The 6,483-nt window shown below is 36.2% G+C and overlaps 1 protein-coding gene across 1 annotated transcript in view; it reads left to right on the top strand.

Moving 5' to 3' along the window:
* Positions 1-375: 375 nt before the first annotated feature.
* LOC119047635 (sodium channel protein type 3 subunit alpha) overlaps positions 376-6,483 on the top strand; it is a 117,493-nt gene continuing 111,385 nt past the window's right edge. Inside the window, exon 1 of the mRNA XM_053665237.1 lies at positions 376-426. The gene's annotated coding sequence lies outside the window, so the exon portion shown is untranslated. The remainder of the gene's footprint in view (positions 427-6,483) is intronic.

The following is a 6,483-nucleotide window of genomic DNA, read 5'->3' as shown; positions in this document are numbered from 1 at the left end:
ACAGATAATTGAATATTCAAGAGTAGCATTATACATTCTCATATGCAGTAGATGAATTATGTTTTACTTTATGATAAAGAATAAGGGGGGTGGGGTTTTTGTTCAATTTTGTGTGTCTGCCAGTAGATGGCGGTGCCACGTTGGTTTCTGTCAGGTCCCCCCCCCCCCAACCCCCAAGGCTGTTTTCTGATAAATGTTGGGTACCATAGAGTGAATCTCAGAACAGGAAGCGGAGGCATAGCAGAGAGGATTCTGGAAAGGTCTCTTTGTTTTCTTGTCCACAGAGAAAGCAAAGAAAAAAACATTGTAATTAATCTAAACCTCTGTGGACAAAAATGTGAACAACTGCAAAGGAAGGCACTACACTCTAACCATCTTGGATGCGGGCTTTGTTATGCTGTGATCCCTAAGGCTCTGTTTTATCAGGTAAGCTGGCAAACATGTAATTATCTGCTCCATAGAATCTGGCCACCACTTCGTTTTTCTTATTTTAAAATCATCTTCATGCTGCTGTTTTTAACCTAATGTTGGTTTGATGTAAATTGCAGAAACCAGAGGCATCATTTGATGTGTAAACTGCTTACTATTCCTTTCTCTCTCAGTAGAAATAGAACCTCTGTGTAGAAATGGTGACTGTGGTACAGAGTAGGCTTTACTGATCTGTGTTTCAGAAGCAGGCATATGTTTACGATTCATTGTATTCAGAGAAAGTATTTTTTGTTACATGGAGCTAACCTAATGGATCTCATGGCTGAACATCTCTGTTTAAATGTCCAGTGTGTCTAGTGTTTTTAAACATGAGTGTAGAGTGAAATTGGAACTATCGCCCTTGTGCTTTAGTCTTTCACTTAACAGCTTTGAAGAGGCCTTGAGTATAAGGAGTGATAACAATATAGAGATGTTTGATTATTTGAAACACATTATCTTGTTTACTAAGATCTATTCTCACTGGGAAAGAAGATAACCAATACTAATCATTAAAAAGAGATTTCACTTTACAATAATAAAATGATCCCTTTGTGCTTTATAATGGGAAATGTCTTTTATATTGTAATATGCTTATTTCTATATTAAGTATTTAGCTTTTAATTTATTGACTTGAAGGATATTGTATCTTCTTAATGAATTGTCTCATAAGCTTGATATATTTCTGTTTTTTTTCATGTGTAAATTTAAGAGCTGGTTGTTGTAATTATTATTAGTATTATTATTAATTAATAGGGAGAGCCACTTTAGTCAAAAAGCAATTATTTAGTTAATCTATAATCTATACTTTGTGTATTTTGTTTAAAATATCTTATAGCATGACCACAAATGCATCATTTAATTAGCTGTCACATACTTAGAGTAAGAAATTATTGGCAGAAAATCTATAGGTACTAATTGAAAGAAGGATTTTTAAAATCATACATTTGTTTTGATACAACAGGTGGTGTAGTGTGGCATAGGAAACAAAGATAAAGGCATAAGTAATTGCAGGGATTTGCATGGAAAAATTTCATCACGATCACTGCAAGTAGTAAGTGCCCTATGTGAAATAAAGACCTCTGATTCAACCTGGGTTTCCAGTCAGTACTGCTGCAAAGGGCCTAAAAATAGACCGTGAGGCTTCTGCTTTGAAATCCATTGTAATTTTTAATGACATGGTAAAAATACTGATTTCTCACTTAATGTTTTTAGAATGAGTAACAACAATACCACTCCTTAAAAAATACCAAGTAGTGGCTGCCTCAGAGAAAAGCCCTGGGTCTTGTGTATTTCAGAACTCTTACCACAGGAGTACAGGATACAAAGAAAAAGGGTTCTTTGAAAAGGGTTCCCAGAAATGGATGTTAATTGACTTGTGTGTGTTGTACACCCCGTGCTTCTCCACAGGTGACTGAATATGAGTAACTTTGTTCTGTGTAAACACCAGAGCTGGTCTGGATGGAAGTATTTTACATTTATGAATGGATGTTTACATTTTGGCCCTGAATGTTAGCCGTTTGGGGAATCGAGTTTCGATAATCTCTTAGTTGTTTGTTTATGTATACATTCACAATGTAAAGAGGTAATGTATACAAAGTTAGTCGCAAAATGTGCTCTTGGAAAATTTTTAGAAATCAAACTGTTTTGATTAAGTGGGATATCAAATAAGTATGTATATTTTATTTTTAAGAAGAATCTAATAATGATTTCATTGGTAAAATAAAGAATAATACTATAATTTATTGGTGTAGTAGAAATAAAGAGGTTGAGTACTAAGCTGAAAATCTTAGATTTGGGTTCAGGTTCTGCTACTAATTGAGCTCAGAAAAGACATCAAGTGTCACCAAAGCCTATTTTCCTTGCCTGTAAAAGACGGGTTTAGAATTAAAGATATATAAGGACACCTTTCACTTTCAAAATTCTGTGATTCTAATTTCTGTGGATTTTCACCAATTGATTGCTCAGCTTAACAGTATTCTGGTACACCTCCGACTCTCACTGAGTTGTCTATTACCACCAACGGTGCACCAAACCCAGGTCTGGAGAAACACAGGGAGTTTTCAAGGTCCTGGGCCTGTTCCTTCTGTGGCGCTAACCACCAGGAAGCAATGTGGAGAAGTGGTTTTTAAGGGCAAGGGCTGGCAGATTGAATCCTGGCTCCACTATTACTTGACAAAGTATTTAAACTTTCTGAGCCTCTATTGCATCACCTATAAAATTGGCATGACAGTGCCTATGTTGTAGGATTGTACATATAGAATAATGTCTGTTCAGTGCTTGTTATGTATCCTGAGACACGATAAAATGACCCACTGCCATCCGACCCCCACCAAATAGAACAGGTATTATTGTTATTGGTGATGAAGTTATAATATCTTCCACCACAACAGGAAGGCGAGAATGCAACTGCCAAGGAATTCTGCAGTGGAAAAGTGAATAATTCTCAACTTGGAAGAGTGCCCTTGCTGAATGAACAACAAAATGTGTTCCCTGTAATAATATCAATTAGTGCTAACAGTCTGGACATTTCCTGGAGAATTTATAGAACTCCCATAACACCTTCTGGAAGACTGCTCTTTCACCCAATGATATACATGGACTCCACTTACATGGGTTTTTTAAAAAACAAAATAAGGGCAAGAGCCTTTATTTCACTTGTGTCTGAATAGAGTAGACCTATGAGGCAAAAGTTTTCTGTGAAGATTTGCAAAAAAAATCTAGATTAGCAAGAATTACATTTAAATGTCAAGTAATTTCTACTATAATCATCAAATTACAGAGCCTGTTTCCCAAAATGACTGCATGTGCTGGTTATGTGATCAACTCACAAACTCTCTACTGCTTAAATCCTATTACTGGTTCACTAGAAAGGTGGAAAGGCCAATTGTGCCTGATGAAATTGTTGACATGCTGCAAAATTCCTGCTTCCCTCCAAAGGTCTTCTCTATGTGCAGTTTTGCGCTCTTGACAGCTGTGTGCTACTGGGATCTTCCGGAACACCCCAGGCCTCCTAATTCTTCCCTTCAACCACTTTGGGCCTCTTTAAACTGACTCAAGTAACTGCGCTGTCAGTTTCAGCTTCCTGGCAGCCAAGATGACTTAATGGGCTCATGATTAGACAGATCGGAGAGGGCCAAGAGTTTGGGGGAAGGAGGGCGAGATAATCTCAGTTAGACAGTGCTCCAGTTGCTTTGCTAGGAATTTGTTGCCAGTTCATTTCCCTGACACGAGGTCACCCCCAGTTCTTGTAATTCTTTATTTTTAGGATTGGAGTTAACCGAAAGCCCTTATAAGTGTGAACATATAAAGACAAATGCCTTTTTTCCCACCAAAGAATGAACATGTGACTAGATAGTGAAATTTCTTCACATGGGTAGCTGGGCAGATTACATTTTTCTCATTGTCATTCATGCATTGTGAACTAATGGAACGTTGGAAATTAATGTTTCATTTCTCATCTAAAAATATATTATTCAGTTCAGCTTAATATTGATGGATGTTTCACCAGTTTTTTTTTTAAACTGTGAGAATGAATTACTCACCTTTCCCTGAAACATACTTCTGTACTTTTAGGATCTAGTTTTAAGTTTACATTCATTTCAATTGCAAACCGTCTTTTGCTTACACTTGAATTTTACCCCATAAACAATTTTAATGACAATTCAGTATAGAACCTGGCATCTGAACTACTACTTCTTGAGTGAGGCTGCTCTTTGGGATGGTTATAAAATTTGGGAAGGATACAAGTCAGGTGCATGGTTGTTTTGGGCTGTTAGTTCACATGTTTATCTGCCATGGGGAAGCTACCTTTTAGTTCAGCTTTACCTGATATTTTCCCTCTGGGGTGAAGTTAATACAATCTTTGGATACATTTTAATGGGCTGCATTAAGGCTAGGTACACACTTTAGAGCAGAATAGTGTTAATTTTAGTTTCCTTGGTAAAACAGTAATAAATAAATTCTTGCTCTGTTGCTAAGCACAGACACACTTTGTTCTGTGAACTGCCTGACAGGCACCAGTTCTTTGGGCATCTGATGTTTCAATCTACATCTGGACACATAATTTTGCCACAGGAGAAGAATTCTTTAATATTTATATATAAATGCCTGCTCAAGTTTTAGTGTGCCAAGTTAAGTGACTGATTTTAATAGTCTACCTCTTTTCTCCAGAATTTCAAGTGATAAATGATTTATGAGAAGTATTTTAATAAGTTTCTGCCCAAGATAATATGTGTAGAGAACAACTGCAAAGTAACTTAGAAGCAGTGTTACAATATTAAATACATGTATTTATGTATTATATATATAAATAGATGTACTTATATATTACATATCATATATATAAAATAAACATAGTGCCCAAATTCAGTGCATAGAAACATATGCCAGGTGGTGGTTGTATAAGGAAATTCTCAGGGGTTGTTCTAGTTCAGAGAAATCTTTGAGAGACTGAAGTTATTTCTGTAATAATTCCATTAGGTTTTCATCATTCTGGAGACTGCAGAGAGGGAGCCCTTCATGTGATTGAACTCTGTGCTGGAGCAAAGTGAAAGAAATGACAGTCCTTGAATTATTGAACAGTGGTTTAATATTGTTTTATTCAATGGGAGAATTTCAAATATGGGAAGTCACTCTTTAAATAACTTTGCCTATTTTCTGCCAAGAAGCTCACTTTTGGGAATTTTAATCTCCTAATATTCGGAATATACTTTATTCTTATTTGGGCTGTATAGAACATTTTGTCCTTTTCATTTCTCAAAAGCTCAAACTGGAATAATTCACTAAATCTCAGTTATTATTGCTCAGTGACATTGTCTTTTGCACTAGAGCCCCAAATATTCTTGTATTGGGACAACGAGACACATTTAATGGGCTTAAGCCTGTATTTGAGAACCTGTTACCAATTTGTTAAGTTTCATTGTCTCCTTGGGATTTTTCACTTGTGACTTTTGTTTTCCTCTTTATACGTTATTTTGTTCTACCTGAACCAAGTACGCTGGGCAGTCTCTTTTCATAGAACTTACACCGTGATTGGAAATGACTTTAATAATAAATTCCCCAGGAAACAAACCCAACTTTCTACATGAGCCAAGCAGATAAGAACAGTAAGTAAAGACAGTCAGGTTGGGACAAAGAAACTTGACAGTCCGTGCCCTTTCAAAGGGGGAGGAAGCTCCTTCTTAGAGCCAGAAGATTGTTAAATCAAACCTTTCACCAAAGATGTTGAAAATCAGATTTTTTTAATTAAAAATCTCCCTATTAAATATCATTTATTTCAAGTTATTCACAATACTGGGTACATCCAACAAAACATACCTACAGGCAGGAAACAGCCAGGGAATTTGGGGTCAAGTTGTTTTTCTACTGCCAATCCAACCCCTACTTTACCAGGAAGGAAAAGGAAGAGGAGCAGGCTCGGCCGTTTCAGAGGCAACCACACAGGTACTCAAGACTTCTCTACTACTCTGGGCTCCCCAAACTGCCCGTCATTTGTCCATGTGTTTCATTTCAAACCCACGAACATTCTATGCATTTTTCTGTTCCCCACTGATATTTACATCCCCAAACTTTATCATCCTAGTTCCTGTCCCCCACTTTCGGTTGCTTTTAATGCTTCTCTTGCTGTGGGTATCTTGTTACTGACATGCTAAATTGTACAGTATGTGGTATTCTCACTTCTGCCTTATCCTGAAACTATTGAAATTTGTCTTCAAAGTTTAGAATTTAGAGCAAATGTATCCATTAGCTGTGAAATGGTAAAACTATCACATAGGGCATTTACATGTTATTGAGTCCCATATGATCTCAAAGTTCCAAAATATCTTTAATCATAGCCAATAATTATTACAATTCAAGAAAATCAATTCTTAATGCTAGTTTTGAACAATTGCATTGGGCTTTACTATCAATTTTTATATATTTATACTAAACATTAAATTATGTTATTTTATTAGCATTGGAAGAACTGACAAAAGTATAATTCACAATCATATTGATTCTCTTTCACTGACATAA

This window comes from Artibeus jamaicensis, unplaced genomic scaffold (genome assembly GCF_021234435.1).
Source record: "Artibeus jamaicensis isolate MK-2021 breed Jamaican fruit bat unplaced genomic scaffold, CSHL_Jam_final contig_391, whole genome shotgun sequence".
Taxonomy (NCBI): domain Eukaryota; kingdom Metazoa; phylum Chordata; class Mammalia; order Chiroptera; family Phyllostomidae; genus Artibeus; species Artibeus jamaicensis.
Note: the sequence above shows the minus strand (reverse complement) of the source record. Positions and strands in the feature narration are given on the sequence as shown.